We start from the raw sequence: 15,321 nt of genomic DNA on the forward strand, positions 1-15,321 counted from the left end.
GTAGAGTGTTCTTGTTTGGAAGTTTTTTTTTTTTCTTTCAGCACTTTGAGTGTATTATTCCACTCCCTTCTGGCTTGCAAAGTTTGTACAGAAAAATCTGCTGATAGTTTTATGAGAGTTTCATAGTGTGTGAGGGTTTAGACATCTGGTAAAAGTCTATCATAACCAATTTTTAATGTATTACTGTTTTTTCTGTGGTAATTCCAAGATATATTTATTGTGGTTCTGTGCCATAAGTTTAAGCACAGAGGTGTTGATAATAACCCAGTCTGATTGCTTTTATCAAGCCTGTGAGTTGATTTTCAGTTGCAGTCTCTCTGCATGTTCATAACCTGCCACCTTTCAACTTATCATTTTTTGAAAGAATTAGAAAGGATAAAATTAGAAAACATAATATGCTTTAATAGAGTCATAAGTTTTTTTTCACCTATAAAGTGGTATGATAATATCTTCATCATAGGAGCTAAATGAACTAATAAATGAATGTGAAGTCACTTTGTGAATGTGAACTACTTTATATTTTATTTTTATTATAATATGGAAATATCCTTTCATCTCCAGCTTTTGTCACATTGCCTTTCTGTTTATCTAGCAATCACATGTGCATGTAGGTGGCACTGAGAAGGTTGTTTTGAAATTACCTATTATGTTATTAACATCTATTATATTTACTATTACCTATTTTATTGTTTTACTACTGTATGAATGTTAAACTTCTATGCAGAATTTATTTGTAGTTATACAGAGAGACAGACATGTGGTTTATTGTTACTTGTTTAAGACTAGATCTATTAGTAAAGGAAGATAAGCCTCATCATTTCCATTACTCTGTAAAGATGCCATGCTTAACTCACCCATGACTTTATAAAGAGCTATCTGTGGAATTCCCAATATAGGAATATTTGCTTTAGATTTTTTACCTCAACCTTCTGATTTCAGTTCCATTCTGAGAAAGGCCAAGTGAATCGAGGACAGAGAAGGGCTGCTTTGTGAGGATGCATTTTAAAAATGAGAATTTTAGCCTAGATAGATGCTTCCCAATGGGGATATATGATTTAATCAAGAAAATGGTTAAGGGTTAATATTTGTTAAATACCCTCCCCAAAGGCTACCCTTTAAAACTTTAAATATGCATTAGATTTAGATTCCCCTATTGACTCCATCAAATGTGAAACCTGGAAGTAATTTTTTTCTAATACTTTTCTGATTTTATCAGTAATATGTCAGTTGTAGAACATCTAGAAAATACAGTTGAGCACAGTAAAGAAAATAAAAAACCTATAATCCCACTTCATAGAGACCATTGTTATTAATCACAACCATAATCACTTTGAATACCATATAGGCTTTGTTGTGTTTGTGTGTTTACACCTATATCTAGATATCTGTATCTCTATATATCTATAGCTATATCTATCTATCTATCTATATATATCTAGTTGTGTATATAACTTTAGATTTTCAAAATTGAAATCATAGTGTGTTTATTCCCTTAATTAAGCATATTTCCTCATTTTCACATGCATGTATGTGAAATATTCACTATTTAGATGAACCATAATTTGTCTGTGGACATTCCAAGTTACCTCCCAGGTTTTGTTCTTATACATAATGGAACAGTGAAAACAGTTTTGTATGTAAAAACTTATGTGAAATTTTGTAATTATTTTATTATGGACAGTGCCTAACAGTGGAATAGTGGGGCCAATGGTACCTGTAGTTTTAAGGATTTTGAAACATACTGCCAGATGTTGTCCAGAAGAATGCAGTGAGAGCCCCTATTGCCACCACTTTACCATTGTCTCCCCAGCTTGCCAAGTATTGTTTACTTTATGCACTAATTGCAAATTATGTTCCTCTCACTATCCCAGTCTTAGTTAAAGCCTCATCATTTCTTCACAGGTTTACTTCAGTAGCCTACAGTCTTGACTCTCCAAAGCATTCTTCATGCTTCCATCATGATCTTTTTCAACCAGGATTCTTATCACCTCAGTGGCTTCTCTATAGTCAGTATGTGAACCTGCATATTCCAGCATGTATGCAGAGCTTGTGGGCATTCCCAACTTCCAGCCTCATCTATAGATACTTCCCTCTTCTAGTCTTGCTTTCACTCCTCTCGAATTATGGTAGAAGCCTTCTAATATGAGAGATGATTTCATAATAAAAATATTGGGGGAGTTCCCGTCGTGGCTCAGTGGTTAACGAATCCAACTAGGAACCATGAGGTTGTGGGTTCGATCCCTGGCCTTGCTCAGTGGGTTAAGGATCTGGCGTTGCCGTGAGCTGTGGTGTAGGTCACAGATATGGCTTGGATCCCACGTTGCTGTTGCTGTGGCTGTGGCGTAGGCTGGAGGCTGCAGCTCTGATTCAACCCCTAGCCTGGGAACCTCCATATGCCACGGGAGCAGCCCAAGAAATGGCAAAAAGACAAAAATAAAAACAAACAAACAAAAAAAAAATAAATAAAAATATTGGTTGAAATAGGTAGACATAAAAGTGATATATTAAAATTTTTTATTTTAACTTAAAACATATATTCAGGAGTTCCCGTCATGGCTCAGTGGTTAACGAATCCGACTAGGAACCATGAGGTTGCGGGTTCGGTCCCTACCCTTGCTCAGTGGGTTAACAATCCGGCGTTGCTGTGAGCTGTGGTGTAGGTTGCAGACTCGGCTCGGATCCTGCGTTGCTGTGGCTCTGGCATAGGCTGGTGGCTACAGCTCCGATTTGACCCCTAGCCTGGGAACCTCCATATGCCGCGGGAGCGTCCCAAGAAATAGCAAAAAGACAAAAAAATATATATATATATATGTATATTCACATTTGTTCACTAATCTTTCAACGTAGGGCCAAGGCCTTTCCCTTGAATGTGGGTCCAGTCATCAGAGTCCCTCATCAGTTTTGTTATGTAACCACACCCATGATATGTCACTTATGAGTTCTAGTTTGAATTTCTTTCAAGTAGAGTGAATAAAAAGGCAGCATATTCTAGGTTGTTATGGTATATTTTCCAGTCTTATCCAGTGGCTATCTCACTCACTCATAGTTTGACAGTAATTTTTGGACAGCTAGTCTTTTTGAGTTTCCAAAAGATTCAACCTGGTTTTCTTAGAAACAATAACTCTTTTGGTTCATACTCATATTTCATTGGTTTGTATAATATTGAATTAAATTACATAATAATTAAATTAATTAGACTATAAGTCCAAACACAACTAGCATTCACATGTTGAGAACCAATATAAGTGACTCTTGGCAAGCATATCCCTCAGCTGGGGGAGGGATCATGTGCCCCACCCTACTGGAGAGAAGCTGTCAGTATTCAGCTTGAGATCAGTGAACATGTCTTTCAGAGAGAATGGAGAGTGTTAATTCAGGAATTGGTTTAAGAGAGGTCAGTAAAAGTTTTCCACTGATAATTTTTCACTGTGTTTACAGCCCCTTAAATAAGTTATATCCTTCCCTTTTAATATCTCTGGCCTGGATTTCCCATCGTGGCTCAGCAGAAGTGAATCTCACTAGCATCTATGAGAAGGCAGATCAATCCCTGGCCTTGCTCAGTGGGTTAAGGATCCAGCATTGCCGTGAGCTGTGGTGTGGATCGCAGACGCGGCTCGGATCCTGCGTTGCTATGGCTCTGGCGCAGGCCAGCGGCTACAGCTCCAACTTGACCCCTAACCTGGGAGCCCCCATATGCCACAGTTGTGGCCCTAAAAAGACCACACACACACATACACACACACACACACACACAAAAGCAAAAAAACTCTGGTCTGCTATTTGCTCTCAGATCCTTGCAAATTGAATTCTGGTATCTTGACTCTTCTAGGAGGCTTTTCATCACAATCCCCCCCCCTTCCAGCCAGTTGTTCTTCCTATATGCTCACTTAGCACTGCATGCTTTCCCCAAGTGTCCCTATATTCAACTCTAAGACCAGGGGCAAGGTCATTTATCTCTGATTCCATAGTCTTGGCTTTTAAAAAGTATTGGATGCATTAACTTGAGTTTGTTTTTTTAGGATGATGGTACATATGCTGAAAATATAAGTACATTTCTTATTTATTATGACACGTTTAGTTCCTGAAATTTGAATAGGACTTAAAATAAATGTGTTTCTTTATAACCTTAATAGCTATTATTGAATTGATAGTGTATCTTAAACATCAAAGAAATGAAAGTGAGTAAAGAAAAGTGAGATCACTTTAGGGTCAGCTAAACTTAATGAGCACAGTCATCAAGTATAACAATATTCCTCCATAAACACCCCCTCTGTGCTATTGTAAGAATCTCTACTCTGGGCCTGAGTAAGCAGTATTTCTTTTTGATCTCTTAAGTCCTGAGAGTGGCTCAAGGGGGCTCTGCAGCCTGTGGATAAGAACATGAACAGGGTGGTCAGGGTGCCCGGATCAGGCCTCAGCCGTGTCTCTTACTCTGTGCCCTGGGACAAGTCACAGCTTCACTTTCTCCTCTATAAAACTGAGAAAGTCATAACTTATGATCCATAAAAATCACTTAAAGCTGCTCGACATACACAGTGCTGTCAAGATTAGTTAACAGTTGCTATTGCTATTATTTTTTTTTTTTTTATCTTGTTATGGCTGCACCTACAACATGTGGATGTTCCCAGGCGAGGGGTCAAATTGGAGCTACAGCTGTAGGCCTATGCCACAGCCAAAGCAATGCCAGATCCAAGCCATGTCTGTGACCAATGGCACCAGCTTGCGGCAATCCTGGATCTTTAACCCACTGAGCGAGGCCAGGGATCAAACCCACATCCTCACGGAGACAACGTAGGGTCTTTAACCCCCTGAGCCACAATGGGAACTCCTGATATTATTGTGATAGCAAAGAATTCATAAAAATGTTCCTATAAATAGTATAGTCACAGAAAGATTTATAAAAATGCTTTTATAAATAGTAGCATTCTTCTGCATACTCACTGCAAGGAATTCAAAGAGGAAGAGCAAGGTGGGTAGATATTTGAATCTAGAATCTACTGTTTACCAGCTGTAACATTCTGGACTATTTTCTTAATGTCTCTTAGTCTTGATTTTTCTACCTTTAAAATAGAGATAATGACAATGCAGGACTCAGGGGGTTATTAAATTATAGGATGCATATAAAGTAAGCTTCCTGGAAGACAATAACTACTTGATAAAGGGTATCCATCTCTGGCAGTTATAATCAGTCATAGGCTCAGTATGCAAAATAGAGCTTTATTTATAATTGAATTTTTTTCCTCACCTTTTGAGCCTCCATTTTTTTCATTGGCAGAAAATTTTCATGCCAACCTAGGGTAAATTCAGAGACTTCCAGATACTTCCTCTTAATTTCTAGTTTGAGTAAATACTCATTTGATTTGGGATTCTTTCCTTCTGTCTTCTACTTTACTTCTCCCTTAGGGTAAGTTCCTGGTGATTAGGTGTTATTCTGAGATCTGTGACACTTAGTTCAGATGTAGGATTTCCAGTGGTCTTTGGCTCTGCTGAGTGCACAGTTGAAGGTTTTCATTCTGCCTTCTGGGCTCCAGATCCTGCTGATACCTCTGGTTCTCTGAAGCCTGGTGTACTTTTGGAAAATTCTCGGTGTTCTCTAGCACGTCACAGGAGACCTCAGACTGTACGGCAGCCCTCATGCATGTCCATGCTCCCCCGTGCTGCCATGGCTCTTCCATCCCTCTGGACCCTGCTGGGTGTCTTATCTCCCCTAGAGTTTCTTTTGCTTCATCCCCTATCCACATGGGCTTGGCTTAGAGTACAGATGAGAAGAGAAAGTTTCTGTTTCCTTCTCAGAAACCCACAACAGCATCAACTTTCTTATTCTTTGCATTAATTTTCTATTGCTGCCATAATAAATCACTGGAAATTTAGCAACTCAAAGCACCACACATTTGTTATCACACAGTTATGTAATCCAGAAGTCCATGGTGACTCAAGGCTAAAATTAAGATTCACTTCAGGCTCACCAGGTTGTTGGCGGAATCTAGTTTCTTGCCTTTGTATGACTAAGGTCCCCATTTCCTTAAGGACTGTCAGCCAGGGGTCTTTCTCAGCTTTTAGAAGCCACCCACATTCTTTGGCTCCTGGCTCTCTTCTTCCATAATCAAAGCCAGCAATGGTGGGTCAAATTCTCCTCACATTTTGATTCTCTCCCTGCACTTCTGTCTTATCTTTTCTGCCTTCCTTTTTCCACTCCTCTCTTTGACCCCTCTGCTTTTCAGGGTAAAAGTAATTACATTGGACCTAGCCAGATAATTTCCCTGTCTCAAGGTCAGATGATGAGTAGTCTTAATTCCACCTGCAAAGTCCCTTCAAAGTATCTAGGTGATTGGCTGTCTTAGTAGCCAGGAACAGGTAATACAGGGGGAGGTACATCTTTTGAATTCCACCTGTAACACTCTTACCCCCAAACTTCCCTTGACTTTCCTCTGTCAGTGGAGGGATAAAGTGGCTAGGCATGTATTCCTCAAAAAACATTGCTTGTCCTAGGAGCTCAGCTTTTGATATCTAGGAGATGTTCCAGTGCCAGACTATTTTTTCTGTCATAGGCTTCAAGATACTCTGGTTGTCTAGAACTAAAAATCACCTTTCTCTCTGTAATATCATATGTATCCTGTGTTCAGAAAGCCCTCCCTCTCTCTTTGGATGGTAGTTAAAGGATAAAGGCATGCCAGTTTGGTTACTCACTTATTGACTTCTATAGACAATGTTATAGGAGATTCTGACCTTAAGGAATTTATAACCTAATAGGGGCGAATTTCATTTGAATAAATACTTACTTACAGTAGATGCACATAGTGCTGTCAGAACCTGGAGGAGGATGCTGGGATTTCCAGTTGAGAGGTGAAGCTTTAAAAAGAATTGTTTAAATTTGCTTCTAGGTATTTTTTAATTTCCTGTTTGATTTTTTTCAGTGATCCATTGGTTGTTTAGTTGCATGTTGTTTAGTCTCCACGTATTTGTGTTTTTTGAAGTTTTTTTCTTCTTGTTGACTTCCAGTCGTATAGCATCATGGTCAGAAAAGATGCTTGATATGATTTCAATTTTCTTAAAGTTACCAAGGTTTGATTTGTAGCCCAGGATGTGATCAATCTTAGAGAATGTTCCATGTGCACTTGAGAAGAATGTGTATTCTGTTGCTTTTGGATGGAATGGTCTATAAATGTCTATTAAGTTCATCTGATCTAATGCTTCATTCAGGGCCTGTGTTTCCTTATTGATTTTCTGTCTGGATGATCTGTCCATTGCTGTAAGTGGGGTGTTAAAGTCCCCCACTATAATTGTGTTATTGTTAATTTCTCCTTTTAAGGTTGTTTAGCAGTTGCCGAATATATTGTGGTGAACCTGTGTTGGTTGTGTAGATATTTAAAATTGTTATATCTTTTTCTTGGATTGATCCTTTGATCATTATGCAGTGACCTTCCTTGTCCCTTAAAATATTCATTTTAAAGTCTGTTTTATCTGATATGAGTATTGCTACTCCAGCTTTCTTTTGATTCCTGTTCACATGGAATATTTTCTTCCATCCTCTCAATTTCAATTTCCACTCTCACTACCTACTATTTAACATAGTTTTGGAAGTTCTAGCCACAGCAATCAGAGAAGTAAAATAAATAAAAGGAATCCAAATTGGAAAGGAAGAAGTAAAACTATCACTATTTGCAGATGACATGATACTATACCTAGAGAATCCTAAAGACTCTACCAGAAAACCGTTAGAGCTCATCCATGAATTTGGCAAAGTCGCAGAATACAAAATTAATACACAGAAATCGATGGCATTTCTATACACTAACAATGAAAGATCAGAAAGAGAAATTAGGGAAGTAATCCCATTTACTATCGCATCCAAAAGAATAAAATACCTAGGAGTACACCTACCTAAAGAGACAAAAGACCTGTACTCTGAAAACTATAAGACACTGATGAAAGAAATCAAAGATGACACAAATAGATGGAAAGTTATACTATGCTCTTGGATTGAAAGAGTTAATATTATCAAAATGACTGTACTAGCTAAGGCAATCCATGGATTCAATGCAATCCCTATCAAATTACCAAGGACATTTTTCACAGAACTCAAACAAAATATTTTAAAGTTTTTTTGGATGCATAAAAGACCCAGAATAGCCAGAGACATCCTGAAAAAGAAAAATGGAGCTGGAGGAATCAGGCTCCCTGACTTCAGACTATACTACAAAGCAACAATCATCAAAACCATATGGTATCAGAGTTCTCGTCATGGTTCAGTGGTTAACAAATCTGACTAGGAATCATGAGGTTGCGGGTTTGATCCCTGGCCTTGCTCAGTGGTTAAGGATCCAGTGTTTCCGTGAGCTGTGGTGTAGGTTGCAGATGCGGCTTGGATCCCATGTTGCTGTGGCTCTGGTGTAGGCCAGCAGCTATAGCTCCAATTTGACCCTTAGCCTGGGAACCTTCATATGCTGCGGGAGTGGCCCAAGAAATGGCAAAAAGAGACGAAAAAAAAAAAAAAACCCGTATGGTACTGGCACAAAGACAGAAATATAGATCAGTGGAACAGAACAGAAAGCCCATAATTAAACCCATGCTCATACAGCCAACTAATCTATGAGAAAGGAGGCAAGAATATACAGTGGAGAAAAGACTCCCTGTTCAATAAGTGATGCTGGGAAAACTGGACAGTTACATGTAAAAGAATGAAATTAGAACACTCCCTAACACCATACACAAAAATAAATTCAAAATGGATTAAAGACCTAGATATAAGACCAGACACTATAAAACTCTTAGAGGAAAACATAGGCCAAACACTCTCTGACGTAAACGACAGCAACATTTTCTCAGATCCACCTCTTGAGTAATGACAGTAAAAACAAAAATAAATAAATGGGACTTAATTAAACTTAAAAGTTTCTGCACAGCAAAGGAAAATGTAAACAAATGAAAAGACAACTTACAGAATGAGAGAAAATATTTGCAAATGAATTGACTGACAAGGGATTAATCTCCAAAATTTACAAACACCTTCTGCAGCTCCATACCAAAAAAACAAACAAGCCCATCAAAAAAATGGGCAGAAGATCTAAACAGACAGTTCTCCAAAGAAGACATATGGATGGCCAAAAAACACATGAAAAGATGTTCAACCTCACTCATCATTAGAGAAATGCAAATCAAAACCACTCTGAGGTACCACCTTACACCAGCCAGAATGACCATCATCAAAAAGTCTACAAACAATGAGTGCTGGAGAGGGTGTGGAGAAAAAGGAACCCTATTACACTGTTGGTGGGAATGTAAATTGGTGCAACCACTGTGGACAACAGTATGGAGATGCCTGAGAAAACTAAAACTAGAACTACCATTTGATCCAGCAGTCCCACTCCTGGGCATCTATCCAGAGAAAACCATGATCCGCAAAGACTCTGATGTTCATTGCAGCACTGTTTGCAATAGCCAAGGCATGGAGACAACCTAAATGTCCATCGACAGAGGAGTGGATCAAGAAGAAGTGGTACATATACACCATGGAATATTACTCAGCCATTAAAATGAATGAAATGCCAGCATTCTTAGGAACATGGATGAACCTAGAAATTATCATGCTGTGTGAAGTCAGTCAGACAACGAGACACCAACATCAAATGCTTTCACTGACATGTGGAATCTGACAAAAGGACACAATTAACTTCTTTGCAGAACAGATACTGACTCATAGACTTTGAAAAACTTATGCTTTCCAAAGGAGACAGTTCGGGGGGTTGGGGGGATGTGCTTGGGTTATGGGATGGAAATTCTATAAAATTGGGTTGTGATGATCATTGTACAACAATAAATGTAATAAATTAAAAAAAAAAAAAAAAAGAAGAAGGGTGGTGTACAGAAAGGCCTATAAGAAAAGGGGTGGCTACTCAGCCATAAAAAAGAATGACATAATGCCATTTGCAGCAACATGGATGGAACTAGAGAATCTCATACTGAGTGAAATGAGCCAGAAAGACAAAGACAAATACCATATGATATCACTTATAACTGGAATCTAATATCCAGCACAAATGAACATCTCCTCAGAAAAGAAAATCATGGACTTGGAGAAGAGACTTGTGGCTGCCTGATGGGAGGGGGAGGGAGTGGGAGGGATCGGGAGCTTGGGCTTATCAGACACAACTTAGAATAGATTTACAAGGAGATCCTGCTGAATAGCATTGAGAACTATGTCTAGATACTCATGTTGCAACAGAAGAAAGGGTGGGGGAAAAACTGTAATTGTAATGTATACATGTAAGGATAACCTGACCCCCTTGCTGTATAGTGGGAAAATAAAAAAAAAAAAAAAAGAAAAGGGGTGGCTGGGAAATAATTTTATATATTTGCAATCTACAAAGTACTTTTCTATACTGGGTTTCATTTAATAATCAGTTACTTTTTGTAGCAGGTATTGTAGTATTTGTGTTAGAGACACAGGGACTAAGGCTGAGAGACTTGTTCAAAATCAGATTCCAGTCTTCGGCTGACTGAGATTGAAGCCAGTTTCACTAATTGTAGATCATGTACTTTTTTTTACTAGCCATATTATGGTGAGCAGGAGCAAGAGGGTCAACCCATATGGCAAGGACTGCGTAAGAAAGGCAGTGAGGTGGCTAGTATGGTATGCACAACAGCCAGCCTCCAGTAGCCTCCTATGATCCCCACCTACTGGTATTCACACTTTTGTATAGCCCCCTCCCAAATTGGATAGGGCTGGCCTGTGTAACCCATAAGTTATTATAGAAATGGTGATGTGTGATTTTGAGACTAGATCAAAAAAGTCATTGTAGCTTACTGGTGACTTTCCTGAGTCTCTCGTGCTGAAGGAAAATAGCTACCATGCCCTAAGAGTCCCTTTGGGGAGGTTCATGTGACAAGGCCATGGGAAAGCCATTTTGGCAGCAGACCTTCCAGTCCAGTCCTGATCAAACCTTCAGCTGACCGCAAACCCTGTGGAGATCTTGAGCTAGAGTCAGCCATTAAGTTGCTCTCAGATTCCTGACCCACAGAAGCTGTGTGAGGTATTTATTGTTTTAAGCCATTATGTTTTGGGCTAACGTGTTTCACAGTAGTGGGTTACTAATATAGCATGGTTTTTAAAGAGTGAGTACTTAATCTTATTTAATTGGTATTGAGCAGATTGTAAAAAACTTGCCCTGCAGTCTAGGAACCTTAGTTTTTATTCCTTAAGAAGGAGGCAGACATCGAAGGGTTTTGAATGGCAGAGTGCTTGGAAAAATATACTGTTGGAGAGTCTTGCATATGAAATATTTACAAATTTATTGACTTCCATGCCATTTGGGGCTGGAAATCAGTCACTGAGGATTTAAATACCTTCTAAATACTTCTGTCTCATCTTTTGCTGAGTCTGAAAGTCTTAATATCTGTATCTGACTCTGAATCCTAGGAATCATATTTGATTTTTATTTTGCTAATTAGTGGAGAGCTCTGTACTTCCAGCATTCCTAAAAGCTAGCACAGGCCTCTGAAGGACAAAATGGCCTGTCCTAGAGGCAAATCTATTGGTCACCACCAGGAGGAAGGGTAAGTGGTGTGTAAGCATGTGATGATTAGATTGCAGCTAAACCCAGGCGTAGGGAAAAATGTGCAGTAGAAAAAGTTCCATCTGGAGCCTATACTCTCCGGCCTTCTGGTGGAGTCAGATCTCTGGTAGTTAGCTCTGCCTGAAGCTCAGAGGCAGAATAATACAGCAGGAAGAACAGTGTATTAGAGAGTCTGAAGAGGAAAGGGCTAGTCCCATCATGCTTCTGACAAGCTGCATGATCATGGGCAAATATCGAATCCCCAGAGCCTCAATATCTTTGCCCATTAAATGAGGGAGGGTTGAATTAGATGATCCCCAAGGTTTATTCTAATTACAGTACTCTGTGACTTAGGATTCCTTTTATGAGATATCTCCATCAAAATTGAGTACCATGTATCTCTAGGGAGAGTTTAGAGTGATAAGCTGACTATTTCTAAAGGGAATAGGATAAATATTACAACCAAAAATTATCCTTGGAATCTTTTGCACAGTTAACAGTCACAGTGTATATCCATTTGCTTCATTTACTATATAACATGAGTACTCCCTTGTAAGTATATGAATTATTTTATTTCTAAAACTCATAAAGGTTGTGGTGGGAAAAATTAGAAATGCCATCTGCCATTGCATGTATTAATAATACATAAATCAGTAAGTGAGTCCATGCTATAGGTGTTGTTCAGTGTGTTTTTTATTCTAATTAGTAATTGCAATTTTAATTGTGATTTTTTTACTATCATCTTAACACCTTGTAGAAGATGTGCCCTCTTTCTGCTATTCAGACTGATCTTAGTTTTGGTGCAGCATTAGTGCATAGTAGGATGCTTGGGAATTGTGATTCGTAGCTGTTACAGATTTTCTTTTCAGGGTTGGTAAGTAGAGATAGCACCCCTTACAGAACTCTACAGGATAATGAAATCCACTAATTCATCATAAATCCTGTATTTTAGCTCCCATTTTAATTGTAAGTCTCTTCCCCAAGCTATTTTGCCCACCTTTTTTTGTTTTGCCTTTTTCCCCTCATCCATCTTTTGGAAGATGAGCGAAAATACAATCAGATGAGCAAGTGGATAAAGACAAGGAAGAAAATCAAGGGGCCTAGATGTTGTAAGTGCTACATAAACTCACACTCTGATGATCCTGGAGTTGATTTGAGTGTGGGGAGGGGAGGTAGCAGGGAGGCTGGTCACCAGATACAGTAGCTTGCTTGTTTGAGCATGCAACACTAATTTCAGACACAGGCAGACAGGATGACAAACAGAAGTAAGTAGTTGGTGCTGGCTATGTGAAAGGGAGTATTTTGACATCAGTCCTTCCACTGTGGGCCCTATTTACACACTCCAATTGGTTTTTTTTTTTTTTTTTCTTTTTCTACACTCCTTTAATTCTAAGAGGATTACATCCTTCATTGCTTTCTGTCCACAAATCGTCATGCCATTTGATTGGCATATTTGTGACATTTTTGATTGGATCAAGACTTGACCCATACTTCTAATGGCCTGAGGAGGTGGCAAGTGTTGCTGGGTGACCAGAATAGCCAGAGAGTGGTGTGAATTCTTTGCTAAATAGTGGAACAGGGCCAGAGGGATGGGGGGATTCTTTTATTAAATCAGACCTTTGCAAAACTCTAACTTAAAACAGATGCGGACTCCTCAACCTACTGAAGCAAAACTCTATCTCCTAAGGGTGTGGTTCTTAAACTGAGTTACAAACCCTTAAGCCTATATTTTCTTATTCAGTCACTATGAAATAAGGTCCAATAATTTACACTTCTAAGTCTCCAGGTATGCAGATGCTGCTGGTGCCATTTTGGGAATTGCTGTCCTAAAGGTTCTCCCAACCTAGAGTGATTAGAAATCAGGCTACTGTCCCTGTGGATTTCTCAATTCTCTAACTTCTTTGGGGCCAGCTTGGCTCTGACCACTGTCCCTTGGGTCTGGGGGTCATGGATGTGTGCTCATATCCTGTCCTTCAGACCCAGAACTGAGTACTCTGGGACACCCAACTATCTGAATTTCTGAACATACTATAAAACCAGATTTACCACAAAACTTGTGACCCCCTGAGACCTTAGGAACATTGTTGTTTAATCTTGAAAATAACTCTAGGTGGAATTACCTGCCCAGGAAATAAATGGCTAAACTGGTATTTGAACCCAGGATTATGGCTTCAGTGCCTGATTTTCCTTCACCTACATCTCTCTTTCTCCTGGGTTCCATTTTGAGCTCTTTCCTCATTTTTATGTAGCCAAGATTATCAAGACTCTAATTAGGGTTTGAATTATGACTTACCTATATATGTGTATATATTCATATATATGTGATTGTATATACATACACACATGCTCCTTTGCTTCATTTTTTATTATTTTGTGTATATTTTTATCATAGTTTCTCATATGCATCTTTGAAGTTACCCTAGAGCAGTTTAGGGTCAGGGCAAGAAATACATTTTACTCCATTTTCTTCCATACCTCACATTAAGTCTAAGAAAATATGTCTCTTTGGTTGTCATAGACTTATACTAAGTTCTATCTGTGCCCTTGACTGCCATCCATAGATGGAGTTTGAACTGCCTTTGCTGTTCTGCCCTCCCCCATTCTCCCCAGTACTACTCCATTAAAGGAGAAGATTTAGGGTATTGTTTAGTTCTGGTGGGAGACAATTGGCAGGTCTGTACTGACAAATCCAGTCTGTTGAAAAATAAAAACAAATCCTGAGGGCTTTGAGAGTGTGTCTGTGGTGAGAGCTCATGTACTTTGTCCATATTAATAGCAGTGCAGGTTTATTTTTTTTTTGTTTGTTTGCTTTTTTCTCCCTTTCCTAAAAAAAAATAGCTCTTTTCCAATGGAGGAAAAACAAACCAAGAAAAAAAATTCTGGCATCTACCTTTGAAGGCTGTAGTGAACAAGGAGCTGGATTTCAGGAGGAATGGTGAAGGGAAAATTGGTTGTAGGTACCCGCAGGAATGAAATGACTGGGAAAACACAAAATCACTTGTTTTTATTTTGAAATTTCTTGTGAAAGTGGGCATTGGAAAGGTTGTAGCTTATGAGTTATTGTAAGTGGTGGAAGGAGAGTTGTTTGAAATCTGAAGGGAAATTGTAAGAGCAAATGTGGATGGGTGAGCTAGGTAGCTGGTGGGTGTTAGGGGTATGCGCACATTTGTGGATAGCCTTTGGTTCAGCTATGTGTGGTTTTCTGCAGTCACTTAGTGGCCAAATTTCTCATGGTTGAAATTGTTCACATGCAAACACAAAATTTGCGTTATGCTCAAATTTTTCCCTGGTATGTCAATTACACTGAAACAAATTTGTGTTTTCAAACAGGCATTATAGCACAACTGACTTTACAAGTCAATTCTTAGAGGATTCCCTGTTTCCCTTGTTATGGAGTACTTGCTTAGGGGAGTGTGAAGATGGCTCTTTTATGCATACTTACTTTCCTATCTCTTATAAAATTTTAGATAATATTAAAAAACATAAAGTAATGAGTAAAGTCCCCCTCCAGTGTCATGAAACAGATGTTAACTTTTTTAGGCCACATAAAAATTTCCATATCACAAATGGCCTTGTTAAGATGACATATTCTTGCCCCATCCCCATCCCACCACTACCTTTGAGCCAAGCTGAGTGGGGCTGAATCACTGATGACTGGATGCTGTTCATTTTCTCCTTGGTGATTTTCTTTTTCTGATGGTCCAGAGAGGAGCCTATTGATGTAGCTCTGTATTGTTTGGTGAACTGCATATACTCATTAGTTTTGGAT

At 38.9% G+C, this 15,321-nt stretch overlaps 1 protein-coding gene across 4 annotated transcripts in view; it reads left to right on the plus strand.

The window, feature by feature from the left end:
- Positions 1-15,321, plus strand: part of TMEM108 (transmembrane protein 108) — a 365,980-nt gene that overhangs the window by 86,487 nt on the left and 264,172 nt on the right. The gene's annotated exons all lie outside the window — the stretch shown is intronic.

The sequence above is a fragment of the Sus scrofa genome, chromosome 13, assembly GCF_054392235.1.
Source record: "Sus scrofa isolate SSC_HxYL_T2T_F1_AM1 chromosome 13, Sscrofa_HxYL_maternal_Yorkshire_Landrace_v2.0, whole genome shotgun sequence".
Classification (NCBI taxonomy): domain Eukaryota; kingdom Metazoa; phylum Chordata; class Mammalia; order Artiodactyla; family Suidae; genus Sus; species Sus scrofa.